General features: G+C 40.9%; 3 non-coding genes across 3 annotated transcripts; all 3 read right to left on the bottom strand.

The window, feature by feature from the left end:
• Window positions 1-3,433: 3,433 nt before the first annotated feature.
• trnan-guu lies at window positions 3,434-3,507 on the bottom strand. The gene has a single exon. It is a non-coding gene; the product is annotated as a tRNA-Asn (tRNA).
• A 915-nt stretch (window positions 3,508-4,422) lies between these two features.
• trnam-cau lies at window positions 4,423-4,495 on the bottom strand. The gene has a single exon. It is a non-coding gene; the product is annotated as a tRNA-Met (tRNA).
• A 526-nt stretch (window positions 4,496-5,021) lies between these two features.
• trnan-guu lies at window positions 5,022-5,095 on the bottom strand. The gene has a single exon. It is a non-coding gene; the product is annotated as a tRNA-Asn (tRNA).
• Window positions 5,096-22,240: the final 17,145 nt, after the last annotated feature.

Genomic DNA, 22,240 nt, shown 5'->3' with positions numbered 1-22,240 from the left:
TTATTCTATTAGAGATTAGAGGACAGGTCTAATGTTGTGAACAAAATGATCAAGTCAAGTTATTTTATTTATTTTATCTTATGTACCACATTTAATTTAATAATTAATCTTAAATTACTAATAACTTTAAAGAAGGCAACAATTTACAATGTGGATAAGGTGAATACTTATCCAAAGTGTGTGTGTGGGTGTGTGTGGGTGTGTGAACAGCTTGTCTGCCCAAGGTTAAAACATTTGGGACAGCAGTGAGAATGTTATGAGAAACAATTTGTTGCTTAGACTGAACTCGCAAGAAGCTGAGATTAGAACATTTTAAATAAATCAAAACACTTGCACCTTAATTAAATACATTTGACATTTAGCTTGAGCTGGGTTCAATACTTTCTTTATGGTATTTAAATTGGGCTCAAGTAGAACCTTTACATGGATTTGGCTTGCAACACAAAGTGATACCGATCTCTGTCTGTTATGATTTGAAAGTCTCATGATTTAAAGTGTAGGGCTGTGAAGGAGAGGCCCTTGGAAAACAACATCTATTTTTTTTAACTGTAATTACTTATTGTAAAGATATTGCAACCTTATACTTTTTAAAGAATTGCTCAATTCATTTAACACATTTATTATGCACACTGTAATGAAAACGTCAACAAATATATTGATCCTGGCTTAACCAGCGACCTTTACTCTTGTTCATAAACTCGGTTTCAGAAAACTTGTCAGTAGTTTAACAACTATTAGAATTTTAGTAATGTCTATGGAGACCAATTGGTTGATACGAGAAATCATTTGAAGCAGTTTAATAAAGAATGTTAAACTATATTTAAAACTGTAATTAAACTTCAACTTATATTAATTATCTGAATCCAGTGGCCAGTTAGAATAGATAATCAACAAAGTTTCCATTTTGCAGCAACAGCGCAAAAGGTTTCAACAATAATTTGTATTATGTCTGAGTCAAGTTCTGTCTTATCAGCTTTGTTTCGGAATGTGTTCAATACATTACGTTTTTTTTCATTATTACCATACAATACATAGATTTAAGAATAAATGAAACAAGTAATACAACATTGACCTAAAACAGCAGACAGATTTTGCCACCCTGACCTCCTCAGGCAGGTTTTTTACGACCAGCAGTGATGCCTCTGAGGGTCTCAGGGTGCAGGACGGGGCATAGGGTTTATAAAAGGTCACAAACATATCTTAACATAACAGCAATACAATTTAAAATGTATTCTTAAAATAATATAATCTTATTTTCTTCTTACACCTACAGCACACACCCTGAACAGTGTGCTCCTTGTTTACATTTCCTCTGCACACTCAGATGCAGCGCACACCCTGAACAGTGTGCTTCTTGTTTACGTTTCCTCTGCACACTCAGATGCAGGACATAAAACACTCTTTTGCTATTTATTTTCATTTTGCAGCACATTTATACGACCATAATTTTGCAAAACACTATATATTATTTATTTTTCTCAAGTCATTTACTTTTGGTGAGTTAACTAAAGCTTAGTTTATTTTACCCTAGCTATGGACTGATTCATTATTAGTTGTTACAAAACATGCACAAGACGGCGGTTAGACAAACCAATATAGACCCCTGATACAAACAATCAGACAAACAAACATGATGAACTCATAATAAACACCAGCGTGACAGCAAAAGTTCATCCAGCTCAATTTAGTCCGGATTAAAGAGGTTTCAGAGGGGGTAGGGACTATATGATCTCTCCCAATGGGAATCCAGTGGGGTACCTTGACTCGTACCTCCACCCTTGTATACAAGTCCTTAGATCGGTGCCTGAAGACCGTCCAAGAGCAATAACTAGCTTATCCTCTTGCGACTCCACTATCCCTGCTCTAGTGGTGCTATGCCCCCCCGATCAGGAGCACATAGACTTTTTTCCTCTACCCTTTCTATCCGAAACCACACAGTTAACTGTAGTCCTACTCGACCAGCCTACACACCTCCCATCATGCTCATCCCAACGATGAAACACATTTTTGCTCTACACTTGCATACCACTGCCCACCCATGATCAATTAGCCTATAATTTTATGTATGCACCCCGGACCGACATCAGCTCCTCCAGCAATGTAGGGAGCCTGTCGCATCAGATAATGCACGCACCTCGCACCTGCCAGCACATAAACGGCCACAAGCCACGAGAGTGCTTTTAAACCATCTCTTTTTTTTTTTAATAGAGACGGCGGTGGTGTGAGTTAAAGCTATAGACAAAAGCTGGGATTTTCTCCCTCTTAGTTCACTTCACCAGCCCATGCAGATACGGGGAGGTATTTTGCATCCCTGCGACTGCCTGTGCGGAACACATGCCCCGAGCAGCAAAACGGCTGCCTGTGCAGCACACATGTCCCGAGCAGCACACACAGAGGACACACACACCCGGAGCCGCAGCTGGAGCCGTGTTTTTTTTAGAGGCGCTGGGGGTAATATCTATGGCTGCTTTAGTTAACTGCTAGTGTTGGCCGCTGAAACCCCCGGAATCTCGGCGATTTGTTCATTACAAATCTCTATTTTGATTTCACACAGAAGTTCCACTTTACTGCTGCCCTCATTAAGGTCTTTTTAAACATCTCCGTGTATGCCTGCACAGCACATACGTCCCGAGCAGCACACACAGAGGGAACCAGCCAGGACAGAGTCCCTGGATGATCCCCTGGGGTTACTAGCCCCAAATGTTCATTAACCAAAACGAAACGCAGCCGCTTAGCTTCACAGATAATTTTAGGATACCGTCAATCACAGATTCTGGTAAGGCAATGTCCAAATGTAGATTTGAAATCACACTTACCAGTCTCTGAAGATCTGTTGGTATCCTGCCGACAACGCCAATTTGTGGAGGAAACTTCTGTGTAGTAATGCATGGAGTCACCGACTCAGGAAGGAGACACGGTGAGAGTTGGAGCTTTGATGTCAAACACTAATGGGTTTATTCAGAGTATTCGGCCGGAGGATTCACATCACAAATCAAAGAGTCAGAGGTTCTGACCACACGGTAGAGTTGCCACGTCAATTCTGAAGAGCCTCTCTCTATGCTAGACCGGTTCACAGAGAGAAATCAACATCTCTGAAGGAGTAGACTAAACACTGAGTCACCTGCGTCCGACGCTCATGGCCTCAAGGATTTCACATCCTAGAGTCCACAAACACCGATAAAGAAGTGCTTCAGTGTTCTCACAACAATTACCCTACGTGCCAGTCAAGTTGACCGGTCTCACACTGGTGACAACAACACATATGGCACCAAGGCCTTTCCTTAAAGGAGATAACACATGTCAGAGTAAAAGGTTAGATATCTAGAAGAATTATTCCTTAACAATTATCATACTTTTTTTCTGGTTCCTTGAGCATTTCAAGGCATCTAGCTTGTTAATTTATGCAAACCAGAATGCTAGTTGAAGCTGAAAACGTCCCTGGGTGGGCTTGAACCACCAACCTTTCAGTTAACAGCCGAACGCGCTAACCAATTGCGCCACAGAGACACATGCTCCATTAACTTGAGGGTGTTTGGCCTCAATATTCAAGCCCCACCCACAAACGTTTGCTATTCACTTCTTAAAGCCGGGGGTCAATAGCGTGGCCATCATAGAAGATTTTTCAAGCACCTTTGATTCTATATTTCATGATAAGCTCTTTATCCGTAAGGAAGGGATACATTCCAGTGATCCTCCCTTACATGGATTTGATGTCTCGCATCTAACTAGAGTTTTCAAATCCCACAGAGTCAGCACCTATAACAACCCACAAAACATCTTTACTGGTACGCCCAAAAGAGCCAAAGAGTAATGTTTTTCACTTTAGCTGAATGCCGGGGAAACCATACATGTGTCTTGTAGACAAAGCTGAGTCGTGTGTCTCTGGGCTCCTAGGATGGAAACAGCCTGTCATCATGGATTGTGTATCTGACTCTGCATAAGTCCAGGCAAGATCCTTTCCACCCAGTAGCTTTACACTCTCCTTGTCTGCAAGGGCTGATTCCAAACAACAGAGGTTGCATTTGCTGGGAATCGGAACCAGGCTTTCCACGTGGCTGACGAGGATTCTACCACTCAACCGCCCACGCTCACATGACATCGTAACTACCACTATTCTGGCGGGCTCAACAATACATCTTTGCTGGTACACCCCAAATACCTGTGTGTCTTGCTGTATCAGGGTCCAGGTGAAATCGTACACGTATCTAGAAGATAGAGCCGACTCTGTGTGCCTGTGCTCCCATGATGGAAACAGGCAAACATCACAAGTTGGCTATCTAACCCTAGTTGAGTCCAGGCAAAATTATATATTAGCTCGTACTCGCTTCCTTTCAGTTATGAGTCCCACATGGTGTCAATACAGGCTTACAGGATGAGAAAAACCTGTCATGTCAGACAGCAAATGGGAGGTAACTAAACCGTTGCCCCGTGTGAGGCTCGAACTCACGGCCTTCAGATTATGAGACTGACGCGCTGCCTACTGCGCCAACGAGGCATAAAATCTATGTCAACTTAACCAGCCAATTGTAAATGTAATTTTATTTAAATCAATGGAAATGAATGGTTGTCCTTCATGAAAACATGCATTGTATGCCTGCAAACATATATAACTCTAGACTGGTGGCTGTATGCCAGTGTCCTCCATTGAAGCTGCAGGTCACGTCCATGTATGTGAAGGATGGAAACAGCCTGAAACCACAGTTTTGTATTCTGACTCTACACAAATCCAGGCAAAGACTATACAGGCATTATACTCTGATTCCAAACAACAAAGGGCTGTCTGCTGCATTGGCCGGGAGCCGGGAATCGGAGCCGGGTCTTTCGCGTGGCAGGCGAGAATTCAACTACTGAACCACTAATGCTCACATGATGACCTTTGAATGTAATTGTTGGATAGAAGGAAATTGCGCAACTGGTAATGTGTCACAGTCATTATCATACTTTTTTTCTGGTTCCTTGAGCATTTCAAGGCATCTAGCTTGTTAATTTATGCAAATCAGAATGCTAGTTGAAGCAGAAAACGTCCCTGGGTGGGCTTGAACCACCAACCTTTCAGTTAACAGCCGAACGCGCTGACCAATTGCGCCACAGAGACACATGCTGCATTAACTTGAGGGTGTTTGGCCTCAATATTCAAGCCCCATCCACAAACGTTTGCTATTCACTTCTTAAAGCCGGGGGTCAATAGCGTGGCCATCATAGAAGATTTTTCAAGCACCTTTGATTCTATATTTCATGATAAGCTCTTTATCCGTAAAGAAGGGATACATTCCAGTTGTCCTCCCTTACATGGATTTGATGTCTAGCATCTATCTAGAGTTTTCAAATCCCACAGAGTCAGCACCTATAACAACCCACAAAACAGCTTTACTGGTACGCCCAAAAGAGCCAAAGAGTAATGTTTTTCACTTTAGCTGATTGCCGGGGAAACCATACATGTGTCTTGTAGACAAAGCTGAGTCGTGTGTCTCTGGGCTCCTTGGATGGAAACAGCCTGTCATCATGGATTGTGTATCTGACTCTGCATAAGTCCAGGCAAGATCCTTTCCACTCAGTAGCTTTACACTGTCCTTAGGCGCGTTCACACCGGAGTACTTTTCCCACAATAGTTCATCAGAACTACGATATATTTGCGTTCACACCAAAAAGCCCCAGGAACTAAAGTAGTTCAAATGAGTTCATCTGACCCGCTTTTCAGTCCCTGCTAGAGAGCTGGGACTGTCGTGGGAGAAAATAGTTCATACGTCTGATTGGCTGTGCGGAATGCAAACAACGCCCCGTGAATCTCTAGAATCTTTTTTGAAGGCCGCCATTGTATTTGCTCGCATTAAGCTCAGCACAGCGCACCAACGAGTGGATTACTTTTGTGAAAGCAGTTATTATGGCAACACTAAATAAATCATCGGAGCGGTGGAGTGATGAGGATGTGTTGGCGCTTCTGGCGATTTACTCGGAGGACGCGAAGCGCCGCATTCAGAAGCTTCTACTGAATGCAGTTTCCGTGGTTCAGCAAAGTTAGCAGACCTGGCAAAGTCATGTCAGGACTAAGGTAAACTAAAATACATGCACTGCACTGTTTTAATCAGCACAATACTGGTCTCAGATGTACTTTTATTTGCTCAATAGATCGTGCTTGCCATGCTAGAACTGGCTAACATAGGTCCAAGCTGGCTAACAACATCTAGCTAGCTAGCTATTCTCAGCCGTGCCCGCTATGAACTTGTTTTGACTTGTGAATAAGTGTGCAATGTTCTGTAATTGCTTCACTAACTCATGGCACTAATCGTGTGTTTCAGGCGAGGTGTTTCTCTCTGGATTGGAAACTAGTTAGCTTTTCCCTCCGTCCGGTATAAAACGATAATATAACGTTAGCAATTAGCATGCTAGCTGGACATAATGCTACCTCTAACAATACATTGTTGTTGCTATAATTTCATCATTTGCAACATTCATTCTACATGTTAATGGTAAAAGCTTAAACAGTTGATTACCTGCATGCCACAAAGACTGATGTTCTAATATTTTGCACATTTAAGCAAAAATGTAATTGAAATTCTATTTTATTTTTCCTTTTTTTTATTGATTGTTATTATTGTACTCAGCCATGTTATGTTAGATGTCAATCCACTTACACTGTAACTACTCTGGCCTTGAAAGAAGGCTACGCATCTAACTGATGTCCACTAATCCCTATAAAACAAAGTTCAAGCATACATTAAGCACAAAACAATAAATAAGGGCACTTTGATATTTATTTGATATTATTTGATCCTATCTTATCTTCTACTTTACACCTGCATTTTGTACACTGTCCCTGTCTGCACCATGTCCAATGTTGTCTCTGTTGACAACCTACTAGGCGATTAAACTGATCTTGTATCTTGCTTATTTCTCCTTAGGAAAGTGGGCACGGGATGACAGCTTCCTTGACACCATCATGGCGATGGACCGCCGTGCCATGGTCAGCAAGCAGAATGAGGACCTGCGTGCCAAGGAGATGCACGACGAACGGCTGCTGCATTCACACAAGGCCCAGGAATCGAGGCCCACTGCTTCTGGCAGTGCTAAGCGAGCTGATTAAATCCAACAGGCCTTCAATAAAAAAAATTAAGAAATACTTGTCGTCGTTGATAAACTGTACAATGACTTGTTGGGAGGTGTGTGGTGCAGTGGTCTGTCCGTTGGTATTAGGATCAGGGGAGCACAGGTTCAAACCCCACTGCAGTCAGCATGTCGTTGTGTCCCTGGGCAAGACACTTCACCCCAAATTGCCTACACCTGGGACAGTTAATTTTGTATTATTGTGATTATATATATATGCCACTGTTATTAATACTGACACTTCACTTTGCACTAAGGTGTGTCTGCTGAGTGTTGGAGCAGAACACCTATTGAGGTGGCTGAGAGCCCCCCCCCCCTCTGCTACGCGCCGTTCGTTGGATGAGGCTGATCTCTATTTAATAAAGAAAGGAATTGAAAACACCGGAATCAAAAGTTATAACAATTATCTGAGTTTACTCTGGTAGGAAACAAAACACGTATACAAGTTTCACAGAGTACTCCGGACTTCAGGCTTGTGATGCGGTTTACAGGTAGACAGACCAGCTTTCAGAAAACGAGAAGTACGGACTTCAGGTTTGTGATGCGGTTTACCGTCTCTAGACCAGCTTTCAGCAAACAAAAAAGTATTTTTACATACAAAAACAACAGTATTCATATCCATATTTTGGGGCGGAGATGTGTCGACTCTTCCTTCCCATTTTACTCCGAAGCGAATCAGAGTTCCCGTGGGGAGGAGCTGTGTGAGCTGCTCACTCCCCCAGGTGTCCTTACTGGTTGGATCCACCTCTGGTCGGGTTCAATACAGCGAATCAGAGTTCTGACCAGAACGTGAGATTCTAAGTTTCCACAAGGTCAAAGTCAATCTTATCTCTGCACCGGTATTCACTCCCTTATTTTCCCATGGCATCTTTCACATAAACTGTTACTCTCAGACAATTAAACATTGTACATATATATAATGAGCCCAGAAAGAACATACTGATACCCAGAAAGAACCTTGAAAAGAACATGTGTGCGCGCTCTGGTGAAAAGGAGCTGTGTGTGTGTGAAACAGGATCTCTGTGTCAGTGAGTTGTAAGTGAGAATATAATCTCTATATATGTGATTACTTAAAACAGTTCAAACAATACATGTTTACTTCAATACAGTTTAGAATCATATCTTTTTACTTCATGAGCCATACCTATTTTTATTATATTGTTATTATATATATATATATATATATATATATATATATATATATATATATATATATATATATATATATATATATATATATATATATATATATATATATATATATATATATATATATATATATGTTTTGATACTACTGACACTTTATTTGATATTGAAAATGTTAACTTCTATTTACATGCATACGACACACCTGGGACAGCGTGATGCTGTTATTGATATTGTCTTGAGTGTGCAATAAAAGAGAACATACATGGCGATTAAACAGAGCCTGTATCTTACATTTTTCATTACATTTCATGTAACTAAGCTTGCTTATTTCTCCTCTGACACTTTATCTTTACAGTGACCTGTGTAGCATCCTATACATCACATGTAAGTGATTATTCAGATACCATCATGTTTCATCGGTTATAAACTGGCGAAGCTTTATTTATTGTGGCTTTCAAAAAGATAATTTCATTGTATTTCAAAATGGCGTCCTACACAAGCACTATTTATTTATAGAAAGATAAATGGTTAAGTTTGTTATTACCAGTGTTGTGAGTTCAATATTTTTAATTAATTATAGTAAGGGAACATCTTAGGAGTTAGTGTAGTGAGTTTCAGAGCAGTGTAATAATTATTTGACCTAAAACAAAAAAAAAATATGAACATGACATGGGGATTTGCTAACTTTTGATTTCCCCCATTTTACACGACACAAATGGAGGCCACTATGAGCCACAACTAACACGTAGGTTTCTGTAGGGTTCATGGCAGACGGATGCAGTTACTCTCAGGAGGATACATAATAAAGGTGTGTTAGCTGCTGAGCCTATTAATGGCGCGTTTCCACTACAGCGCGCAGCCCGGTTTAAGAGGGCTGTGACGTCAGCGGCCCGTTTGTGGTTGCGTTTCCACTTGGCCTAGTACCGGCCGGCTGGTCCTAATTCTCAGTTTTTCTGGCCTCATAAAATCGTGGGGCCAGGGCCAGAGGCAACCGGGCTGTGTTTGTGACGTCAACGCTCTCGGCTGCTGATTGGTCGGAGAGAATCGTCACAATCTGCGCGCGAGATAATCCATTTTTACAAACAGCATTTTTGTTAACGGAGGAGCTACAACAATGGCAAAGAAAAGCACACCATGGTCGGTCGAGGAAGTGACGACGTCCATTATATTGCAGATGATAAGGTCCAGCGGGTGCTCGACGGGACAACTCGCAATATCAAAGTCTTTCAGGAGGTCTCTACACAGACACTGGACTCTCCAACGGCGTTACTGGAGTCTGCATGGTACGTTTTTGCTAACGCTGTGTTATTTGCTTGAAAGCTTTGTGTCCCTGCTTTGTGTCCCTGCTTTGTGTCCCTATCTGTTTTAAAGCTCACTTCTAACAAATAAGTCTATTTTATCCTTACATTTATGTTCGACAACCCCGATGGAGCCCCGAAGGCTAGCTAGGCAGATAGCATTAGCGAGAGCTATTGTTTGCTAACACCATATGTGCCATTGTTTACGTTCAGTTTGTCTTTTCTATAGTTGTTGTTGCTATTTATAGTATTGTGCTGCAGTAGTTTGTGGAATTTACAAGTCATGTTTCTGTTCTAGATGATTACATTGGGACTAGCGAGGAGGAACAGTTCCGAACAACGTCCTCTGCATCAACAGCACAAACCGAGGAGGAGAGGATCTGGCCCTGCAGGAACGGCAACTGGCCCAGCAGAATCAATGCCATGTCTTATCTTATTGCTTGTTGATAAATAATTGCACCCACCAGCGATCGCACAGAAAGATGGCATCATCTAGGCGTCCCTCTGCAGTCAGAAATATCATAAACACCATCGTCCACAAAGCACTGTACAGGGGTTTATGGATTTAAGAGAATACTTATCACAGTGAAACCTTATCATCTGTTGCAATTAAAGCAAATAAGAGAATAAATACTTGGTTAAATAATACATTTTAACTCTTTAGCAGGACAACTCTGCATACTGTTTGAAATTGAGTTTGCTAGCTTGAGGTCCTCCTCTAAAACATAACATTACATAATGGTATTAAGAATACATGATAAATACATGTAGAAAAATTACTCAATTGTAATACCCTCGTTGTGCTAGACTCAAACACATTGCTTATATATTTCAAAGAGAAGAGAACAAAAGAAAACACCTATACAAAGAGAGCGGTGCACAGCGCTTAATATTTACTTGCACTATATTTCTGTTGATCTGGGTTATTGTGTTGCACTGTTGGAGGAGCCTGTGACCTAAGATGTTCATTGTCATAACTACACTAGCTATGTTCGTATGACAAAATAAAAAACCTTGAACCTTGAGGCTGTGTCTTTCAGACAAACCATCATAATCATATTATTTTATGCTGTGGATACTTTAGCCTCCATCCATGTTAACAATTTTTTTACACTTGCATTTATGAATATAGTTCTGTTGTGTTTTACACTTTTGTATTTATGTTTATAGTTTGCTTTGATATTTGCTTAATTTATTAGATTATTATTATGGGGGCAGTACTGGTGCTTGAAATTCAAATATTTACTAAATAGTCAATTCTGATAACATTTTTTTGGTTTAAATAATTTGACAAACACATGTATGTGAAAAAGAAAAGATGTATTTATGTTCAATACAATACAATGAATATTTAGGTATTACACGTAGGTTTTCCTCAGGCATCCTGAAGTTCTCCACCCACTGAGTGTGTGAAAGATGGAACAATCACATTCCACCACTCGGTAGCTCGGTCGGTAACTTCTGAAATACACAAACAAAAGCATACATATTTTAATACGTAAAAGTGGTAGCTACAATTAATTAAATACTTGAAATACTTTGGTCGTATAGGGAGAGTGAGCCTAAACACATTGCTAGTTAGCGAACGTTAGCTTACCAAGTAGCATTGTAGTTAGTAGTGATTCGAGTCGTCCTGTAGTCTCTGCGGCGTAGGAGGACTGCCCGAACTCTCGCGTCAGCTTCTTCTATACCTCGTCTTGCTATACGTCGCCTCTTTCGAAACAACTCTTGTCTATTTCTTGTGATAATAAACCACACAGCAAAAAACAAGCAAACGATCGCTTTCACATCTCCATTGTTGTGTCGCATTGAAGATGACGTCACGGCAGTTTTAAGCAGCGTCGCTCCGCCTACACTGTTACTATAGATACTGACCCGGTTCCTAAACTGTAATGGAAACGCGCCACAAAGTGAGCTGGTCCTAACGAGGCCGGGCGCGGCCAAAGGAGGCCGAGCGGGGCCGAGCGAGGCTGTGTAGTGGAAACGCGGCATTAGTGTGCATACGACACACCTGGCACAGTTTATTAATTTCACACGTAGCGTAGCGCGTGCATGTCGTCGTCCAATCCTTTTGTCAATCCTTCTTAACCGCCTTCGCTTCCGAATCAGCATTGCTATTGCATTTGACTGGTCGACGATCTGTATTTGTGTTTGCTTAAATAACGCAGACGAAGCTCATGTCTGAGGTCGGAAGGTAAACAGACGCCTCATTTACAGCAAGTGGGCGCGGGAGGTTTTTCTTCTTTTTCTCTCGTTTTTTTGGCGGATTGCAACTTTAAGGTGCATACCGCCACCTACTGTACTCGCCGTGAAGTTGTTTGCGGCCTGCCAGTAAACCCAAAGCAGAAGAAGAAGAAGTGAAGTCAGCGGTTCATTTGCCTAATCCACCCCCAGGAACTCATTTTGGTGTGAACGCGATCTGCTTTAGTTCATCAGAACTAAAAGAGCTCTCATGAACTATTGTGGGAAAAGTACTTGGTGTGAACGCGCCTCTTGTCTCAGTGTTTTCCTCTCAGACCCCAGACTGTGAGGATTAAACTCCTCTGGCTGTTCTGTACTAAAGCTCACACATGCCTGCTTTCACAATTTCACCCCATCAGTCTGATAGATCAATCCCTCCATCCCAGAGAGACCAGAACATCTCCCAGTATGAGAATAAAGTGCTCCCACTTGTTGCTGCAGCCTCACGCAGTTTGCATACTAAACAGCAGCCTGGGATTGTTTGTCCCGGAGCTTTTTGGGCTTCTTTTAACCCCAGAAATGTGCTTTTAACTCACCGAGAGGAACTCCAGGGTTTGCACATAGTCCCGCTCCGTGTGCAGCAGCTCGCTGAAGACGCACACCCGGAGCCGGAGCTGCTTCTCCGGGCTTTCCTCCGTCATTGTGAGGAGGTTCATGCAACAAATAATAATCCTGTAATATGTATTAAATCCTGTAGAAGAAAGTTCAGTTCTACTTCAGAGGAGGAAGATGTGCAGCATGGTCCGGTGTCTGCAGGAAGTGGAATTTAAATAAATAAAAGTCCACAGAAGAGAGAAGAGTGGGCAACAAGTGCACAGAAAGTTATTTCCATGTGACGAAAGTCTGCATCCTCGATCCTGCCTCCACAGATTCACTGCAGAGGATCATGTCAAGCTGCTAGTGTGTAAACAAGGCAACTTCCGGGTGTGGATTTCAGAATGAAAGAGCAGCAACAGGTTTGATATCTAAAACACCAATTTACACATTCAAACTAAGTGTTTTTATGATCAAAAAGAGTTTTTATAATGTAGTAGCATTACTGGTGGAAACAACAGGCAGTAAGAGAGTGCTAAACTGCCTAAATTCCTAGTTTTATGTTATGTATTCTTTTATTTTGAAGGAACAGCTAATAGACTTCTGGGATTTTTGTCTTTCTTTCCCGAAAAGTTCACAAACTCTATTTCCTTTATACAAAATATTTAACAAATACTAATGAGGATGTATTCAATTGGACAAAAATAAGATTTTATTGATAATTTTGTTAAATTTACGTGCTACAAAACTAAAACACAAACTAACTTATACAAACTAACTGTTTATATGATCAAAAAGAGTATTTATAATCTAGTAGCATTACTGGTGGAGACAACAGGCAGTAAGTGAGTGATAAACTGCGTGAATTAATAGTCCATATGACTTGTTTTTTATTTATTATCTTATTTTGAAGGAGCAATTTCTTGGATTTTTGTCTTTCTTTCATGAAATGTTCACAAACTCCATTTATTTTATTTAAAATATGTTACAATTATAATAAATAATACGTAAGTAAGCTACACTTAGAGTATTTAGGTGGTTTTAATTGAGTTAAATATCTTCCTCCACATTGACCAAGATGCAGTGACACTACAAAAGTAAACCATGAATGGAGTAATGCTGCTTCACTATAATCGCTTTCTGTCTCCACATAATAAAGCACACAGCAGTCGGTTAACGAAGAGCAGTCAGAAAGCTCTGATTGGATCATTAAGCTTTAAACTAACTCAATGTTTTACACACTCTGCAAAGCCATCAGTTCTTCAGATGAATGCACAAATAATACACAGAATCTATAAAAGCATGGACACAGAAACACAAGGTGTGTGTGTGTGTGTGTGTGTGTGTGTGTGTGTGTGTGTGTGTGTGTGTGTGTGTGTGTGTGTGTGTGTGTGTGTGTGTGTGTGTAGGGCTGCACGATTTGCGGAAATAATGTAATTGCGATTTTTCTGACAGATATTGCAATTGCGATTCGATTTGCGATATATATATAATCTAAAAGGACATCCACAGGAGAGTGTTTCCATAGATACAATACACACACACACACACACACACACACATACACAGAGACAGACACACACTCAGACACACATCATTTTGTATACAATATCATTTATTTATTGAATCAAACATGTTTCCCACATATCCTTGAAGTCCTTGGAAGTTTGTGAATAAGGGGTTTGAACTAGTTTATTTTGGGGGAGAATTTCTCTTTTTTATACTCTATTTAAATCCTACTAATTCATACAATAGCCTTCCTCAGTGTTGTAACACCTTGAACTCGAGGGAATGAAGCCTGGAAAGAAGTGACAGTGAGCTGTTCTGCACTAAAAGCACATTTCATTTGAACAGCCTGAGTCCTGTGAGGGGATTTAAGGATTCACTTCTCAACAGGTGGGGAATCCATTTATTCTGCAGCACAATCATGACATTTGTTTTTATTTAACTCATTTAAAAGCACATTAATCATCAATAAATTAACCTCTTCTCATTTGAATCATCAGCACATGGAGAGGCGTTATTTTAGAGATGTCTTATGCCCCTTTCACACCGGCGCTTTTCCAGCTCCGGAATGCGGTTCACTTCCAGCTCCAAATAATTGTCGGTCTAGAGGCAAGAGCTTCGGAGCTATGACGCGGCGTCGCTTACGTCTCTCTTATGTCGAGGCGTGCAGGAAACTAAACCCACCTCCCCTGAACATGGGTCGACTGAAGAGTCTCGTCATGCCTGCCTACAAGCAGTAGCGCTGAGCAAAGTGACTAGAAGGCAACCACACACTTATAAAAAAAAACACACTTTATAAAGTCAGGCAACACTAACCAGGCTTCGTGTGATTCTGTTTATTTGTACCTTACTTTGACCATCCGTTCGCTGTTATTGATCATTGTGGAGAGCAGGCAGACGTTTTGTTTGTTATTATAGCAGCTATCGGATGGAATCAATACATGGGCTGCACAGGTTGTCATGTCCGACTATCACAAGTAGAATCATAATGAAAAATACGCCGGTAAAATGTGCCTGTAGAAAACGGCTTAGCAAGTAGTCAGTTTAGCTTCGGTTGCTATGCTAACATCACCCATGTTATACCAGAGAAAACTTTCATAACAGCGTTGTGATGCCAAACAGCGTCAATTCAGACTGACACACATTCACTTAAGGGGAACTGGGGATATGTATCAGCTGCTTGTGTGACAGTCAGACAGTGAATACTTTAGAGCCGTGTGAGCTAACCCGGAGCTAACGGGAGAATAAACTCCCGTGGAAGAGCAGCCAGCACTGCAGCGGTCGGTAAATGCCGCTGAAACACATTAATAAACAATGAACCACGGCACTCTGGAGAAAAGTATAAGGTTGGAGAAGTCGTTATTTAATTTAATCTGGCTTCGTATGATTAAAAGCAACACGATCATCGACCCGACGCAGTCCCCCCCCCGTTGTTGTTGTTGTGAGCTCCGTTGGGGAGTATTGAAGTATTCGATGTTCTCGCGCCCAGGAGAGGAGCTTAGAATGAAGAGACTAATGGAGTCTCCGAAAAGGTTCAAATTGGTTGAGTTTAATTAAGTAACGTGGTTAAAGAACAAGCATGGGTAAGGAGAGACAAAGCCGGTGTTGTCTTCAGGGTGGGCTGCAGCGAAGAAAAGAGACTGAGTTGTCCTCTGTCCTCTGTTTTTATCCACGTCTCGTTGTCTCCCGCTGTGCAGATAGTGGGACCGCCCTTCTCATCTGTGGGTTCGATATCGCGAGAGAACAGATGATTTCGACATTGGTATTCTCTGCCTACTTCCTTAAGCATTTTCTCCTCCTTATCTCTGTCATGACTTTCTATTTAATACCTTATAAACAGCTGTAATCCTTAGTTTAGAAGTCCTAAAAACGCCTCTATGGCACAGTTCTCATTTACGGTAGCTCCCTCTGACGTCATAGCTACTCACGTAATGTGTAAACACTCCATGATCAACTGTACCTTCATTTAATATTCAGCAGTAATAATATCTTAACGTCTAGCGATGTAGTGTTAAAGTCCGTACGTTTTGGTGTGTAACACTCCAAGTCATTTTCACTTTACATTCAGAAAATGTAACATTAGTCACATGCTAACCGGATAAAGGATTTTCAGAATAAAAGCTTGGTATTGATTTCCTGAGAACTTCCGGGTTTTTCCACAATAAAACAGCTTTGAACTGACGATATGTTTTAGACTGAATTATGCTGTTTAACATTGATTTTAATTTCTAACAGGAGAAAATCAGCGATGTAAACGGTGACGTCATGACGCAGCAGCGGCAGCTGGGCGGTGTGAACAGAGCGGGAGCTGAAAAGGGAAACCGGAGCTGAACCAGAAAAGCTCTAGCTAGGAGCTAGAAAGGGAAAAGCGCTGGTGTGAAAGCCGCATTAATCACAGGTTAGACTCAGTTTTGTGAGATGAGGACAGGTAAATGTTGACATATAGTGCCCTCTGGTGGAGTGTGGTGGTACTGCATGCTCCAGGTATTATATTGTAATGTGTGTTTGCTGCCAGCAGGGGGCACTACACTTCCAGATGTCATTGTGCATCCTCTGCTGGAGGCCTTCATGCAGATGTAACACACATTAACACAACTTCTGTCTTTATTGAACTGTGATGCTGTGATGAAGGGTTACAGTCTAGATTTGACAATAAAGTTGAATCGTATGGTATAAAATGGAGGAAATGCAGCAAACTCACTTTATGGAAGTAAGGGAGATCACATTTTAAGAAATATATAAATTCTAGTCTTCATATGGGTGTTGGTTTTCATTCAGTAGAGGTTTAACTATACCATATTAACATTTTAGATGTATATGTTCATATTAAGCCTTTCAAATCCCTCATTTAACACTGAGACATTTTCTCATTTTCAACGATTTTCCATCAAAATCAATCATTGAGTTGAGATAATGAGGCAGTATTGCAAGTTTGGAAATAAGTTATATATATATATATATATATATATATATATATACTAAACTACACTAAGAAAGAAAGAATTAAACATATTTATTTTGTATTTTACCATGACCATATCGTGCCTTGTGATGTGCTTCTGTGTAAAAAAGTGATCCATTTGTAAAATAAAATAAATAACTCTTTTGACGATGCAGTCTTTGTTTTCTGGATCCTAGGAGGCCATCAACTGATCCTGCAAATCCAACAGATCTTAAAGCTCCCATGTCATGCTTTTCCGGTTATTCCCCGTCCCCTTGTGTGTTATGAAGGTTTTTATGCATGTAAACGGTGTGCAGAGTCAAAACCCTCAAAGTACACCCTGTAGCGAGTAAAACTCTAACACAGAAAATACCTCCCCAAAACGCCTCGTTGGAGATACGTCACTGCCCATTTGAGTCTTCCATTTAGTTCCGGGTACCGCCTGATGTCATGCGGTACCCGGAACGAAATGGACCAATCCCGAAGAGCTATGGCCACACCAGCAGTGGCGTGTTCCTCCAGAGGTTCGAAGAACCGGCATTTCACAGACGAAAGCTTCCAAAACATTGCCCAGTTTGAGGCCGGATATGCACAGCTTGTTTGGACCGTTTGGAGCAGGGGAAGATCCGGGTACACAACCTGTAAGTTTGCATTGTTATTTGTGTATTTATCAAACAAGACTGTTTAAATGTGTAAACTGTGTTGGACTGCTAAGCCATTGACACAGTGCTAACTGTGCTAACTAAGTTGCTAGAGTTTCCATATATCAACTCTAATATCAGCAGATGGTCTTGCATACATGTATCTCATAGCAGGAGAATGTCTGCATTCACACACAAAATACCTATTGACAGTATACTCCGGGTGATTTGCCGTGCGGTCAGTCGCGAAACGTAATTACATTATAGCTGGCGTAGCGTGTATGCAACCGATCTAACACACGGAGCTAGAGCTAGGTTTGGTCGGAAAAACATTTTTGTGATGCTACGTTGCTAGCGTTTAAATATATCAACTACAATGTCAGCAGATGGCCTTACATGTTTGTCATGGCAGGAGAATGTCTGCAGTCACACACACGGAATACTCATACAGTATACTCCGGGTGATTTACCGTACATTGTGACAGTACATATACTGCATGTATAGCTAACGAGGCTAGCTGTATGCTAGCGCAAAACAATGTATTCATGCAAGTTAAATTGTATGACCGAACGTAGCAGAATACCCGTATACGATTGCAATTATAAACACGTTATTGCTAGCCTAATATGAACCACTAGCTTTTGTTCATAGTAGTTTTATTACACTGCATTCTAGTTGCCTTTCCTCCAAGCTAACGTTCATATCGTGTTAGCTACCAAGGTAAACAAAGCTAGGTTAGCATATTAGCAGGCAAGCTGTTCATTACACTCCTACTACAACTACTACTAACGAATCTAAAACAACTAAGTTTCTCTAATATTTTGTGATTTGCATTTGATTTCGTCCAGCCAGATCCTGGCGGACAATCCATGACGGGGACGGGACTTCTACTACTACTGAGGCCTCGTGCTAAAAGGCACCGGCTGTGCGCAGGCAAGATGCGAGGAGGAATGGATGATATACCGTGTATATATGTTCATTTTGTACATTTCTAAAAATAAAGTTTAATGGAAATACTTAGTAGGCCTATCCTTTCTTCCCTGAATTATTTGCTCCTCTAACATATCATTCATATATAGCAAACCATGATTTGATTTCTCAACAGTAGTAGTTTATTACAGGTAAAAATAACTTACTCTTTGTTATGACCGGCTCGTAGGCCACAACGGAAAGGCAAGGAGACATACACGAGTTTACAAAACCACGGCACATTTATTGTGGTAAATGCAGAGATAGGTGGTCGAGGGGAGAGAATCACCGAGTTCGTCCTTCTGCAGCCGCTTTGGAGAGAGACTCCGGGCCGCTGGGATTAATAGCACCGGCTACGGAGGTGTCCGTGATCGCGCTGATTACCCTCATCAGCTCCACCCCACCGTAAGCCCTGCAACACACCTGCACAAAGGCCCTGGGGCCGTCACACTCTTCTATAACAACAGTTGTAGGTTCAGTTCGGTTAGTTAGTATAAAATATCAGCTGTACCGACGCCATTATTACACTGATGTTCCCCGAAAAAAGCGGGCGGAGCCTCTCTGGTGGTTGACTAATCAGAACAGAGTGGCCGAGCTGACCAATCGGAGCACACTAGGCTCACAGGGAGGGGGGGGCAAGAGCTCCAACGAGTCGTTTAGTGGAGAAAGTGAATACTGCTGAATACACATGCTTGACAGAGATGCTGTATGCGAAACCAATGTGAGTTTGGAAAATTGCACAGTATAAATCTATTTTAGTATACCTCAACAATGTAATTATGATCAGTGGAAATGGCCATGACATGGGCCCTTTAAGTCTCACACTGAATGTATTTCCTGACTAAGTGTTAGTGCATCTGATCCCAGTTTTACACCCAATCTGCACCCAGTCTGAAGAGATTAGTGGTGAACCAGATTCTTTAGGGTTTTATATCAGCCGTTCCACAGCAGGTACATTTCAGAATCCAGATTGTATTCTATGGCGGCGGAGTGTGCAGGCTTGCCGCTCCCCCCACCGCTGAGTAGTATGAAGCTGCAGCGTCGGAGGCTGCAGTCTCATGACCGCACTCCTGGGACCGCACTCTCAGGACCCTAGTTGTTTTGCAACATCGCCACCTAGTGAGCAGGAGACATGAATATGAACGACAACGCAGAGAGTGTGAGTAGTGTGAAGTGCTTTTAAAGTTGTATTTGTTTAACATTAATAACAATTCCGGTGTCTTGAAATGAAGTGTGATCAGCTAACATTAACTATGATAGTCTTAAGGCAATACAAACAAACATCTTCGCTTATGATAGCTTCTAACAGTATTAAAGGCACTAAAAACAATTATTCGTTAGCTATAGCTTTCGGCAAAAGCATTATTAGCAAAAGCATTAGCTTCGTTAGCATATTTGATTATTTGTTTAATGAAACTGTAGCGTGATTTTGGCAAGCCCAACTAGGTGTCCTACATTAATTGTTGATTTAATCACTAATTACAGTAAGAGTGTGAGTAATGTGAATCATGTTGTTTGTTTAAAGTTAACAACTATTCTGGTGTATTCAATTGGACAGCAATACAAGCAACACGTGCTAAATGTCATCTGTTAGCCTATGATGACTCACTGCAAAACCAACTGTTAGCCTTTTTGTTTATTTGTTTAATGAAACTGTATATTATGGTTATGTTATTTAGCAGAGGCTTTTATCCAAAGTGACTCACAAAAAACATAAAATAACCATAATTAACATTAGAATATCAATACAAATAGTTACATAGTCAGTTACATTACTTATTACATTTTTAACAGGGTAATTAGTCATCTGTAACCTACTACATTTAAAAAAAGTAAACTTCCCAACCCTGATCATTAATTATAGTCAGCTAATTAATTAAACTTCAAAGGATGACAAAAGCATGTCAATATGATCTGTCTGTCCGCTACATTAAATCAGCAGTAGCCTAATATAAGTTCTGTCTTCAGTGTAAATGCTTCTTTAATAGTCATTGTATTACTATTTGAATTCATTGTAAATAATCTTAACTGTGCTGACTGCCTGTTTACTGTTTATCAGACAGTCTCGTCATTTTGACATGTTTTGTAATATTGCATGAGGTGTTTTAGTCAGTTATTATGTCGGCCTATTCTGTAGGTTAGAATATTATGAAGTTGATTGACTAAGAGTAAGGTCAGCTAAATTAAGGAAGGTTTTGTTCTTTTTCTGTCTGAATTGTAATTTTCTTATGACATTCTACTTCAGGTGTCGTCAACTGGAATATCTTCACAGAGGGACACAAACAGGAATTTAGGAAGGCCTACCAAATTTCCAGGTGCTTTCAGTGTGGCAACCTGTATAAGGACGTTGGCACAGGCTACCGGGGAAGTGGACGGCGAGGAATATTACAGGGTTTTTACTCAGAAGAGAGCTTCCCGGGGTACTGCAGCTGGAGCTGTTTTCTGGTGGTTGAGGGAACAGCAGACCCCGCCTCACCCCAGTGAACAATCCACAGTGTGGAAATTGTGCCCAATAAATACAAATGTATTCTGCACTGAAATGCCTCTCGTCAAATTGCATGTTTATCTTTTGCAGCCTGGTGCATAAACACACTAACAGTTGTTTTTGAGTAATCTAGCACCTCTTCAAAGACACATTTGATTTGATTTATTTCGAACGTGTAATACAATAAAAAATATATATATAATAATAATGAAATGAAACAAGAGCATTATGATACTGTAGAAACATAAGCAGTATCAAATTGATTCAAAGGAGTTTACACTTATTTAACCCCACCCCTTCTCCCAAAAACTAAATTAACAGTTTTGTTTTGTTTTAACAAAATATACATCGGTATATACAGCGGTCCTGAGAGTGCAGCCTCCGACGCTGCAGCTTCATACTATTGGCACCGCTGCCGGTGAGTATGAGGTGTGATTTGTGCCAAAGAACGAACTCACTGAGCAGACAATCGTGTCGATCGTCGCCTACCATGCCGTGAACTATGCCGCGAGAGAAGTAACGTGACAATCTCGTCGCCACCCCTCTCGTCTGAGAAGCTACGTGACGTCTGCGTCTGAAGTTACTTTACTTTGGTAGTTATCACCAAATAACCCAGTAATGTTACAGCTACTTAGTTGCTGTTCAAGCTAGACTCTATTTCAATATAGTTTTGGTATTAAAATAATGTTACACCTCTTGTATGCCCTGAATGCAAAAACAACCACAGACAAGAATATATATTTGTAATTATCAAAATAATAACAAAGGCTGAAAAAACAGGAGAAGCCTGTCTTCCCTTGGTCTCCAGGAGAAAACGCCACTGTATATCACCAAGTTCTCATATAGTTTTGTGTGTGAAATAGATCGCTGCAGTGAACACGACTTTATGTATTTGTTTATGGTTTATTTGATTTGGAGGGATGAAGTTCAGAGAAGAGGCAACCCCTATATATTGTTTATTTCATTTCATTTTGGCACCATGGCAGAGGCAAATATAGAGTTAATGTGCGGAGATTATAATGTCCCGTTTACTAAAATATGTATTGTTTTATGATGTTTAGTTGACAAAATAGTCACTGTGCTACATTTTGCTGCACTCAAGCATACATCTGAAGACAAGAGTTGTGTCCCCCTTTGGCCACAAGGGGGAGTATATATATATTGTATATATATATATTTTGTATAGATGTTGCAACTATACAGAGCTTTGGCAATACTATATGTAACTGAGGTCATGCTAATAAAGCTATTGAATTTAATTGAGTATACCTTTAGTGAGCTGTCAGGAGGAAACAAAGGTTCGCCAACTCATGCACTTTAATGCTGAGAAAGGCTGTACAAAGACGTGAAACGATGTGCTGCAATGTCTGTGGA

This window comes from Trematomus bernacchii, unplaced genomic scaffold, assembly GCF_902827165.1.
Source record: "Trematomus bernacchii unplaced genomic scaffold, fTreBer1.1, whole genome shotgun sequence".
Taxonomy (NCBI): Eukaryota; Metazoa; Chordata; class Actinopteri; order Perciformes; family Nototheniidae; genus Trematomus; species Trematomus bernacchii.
This window is presented reverse-complemented; position numbering and strand designations above follow the sequence as displayed.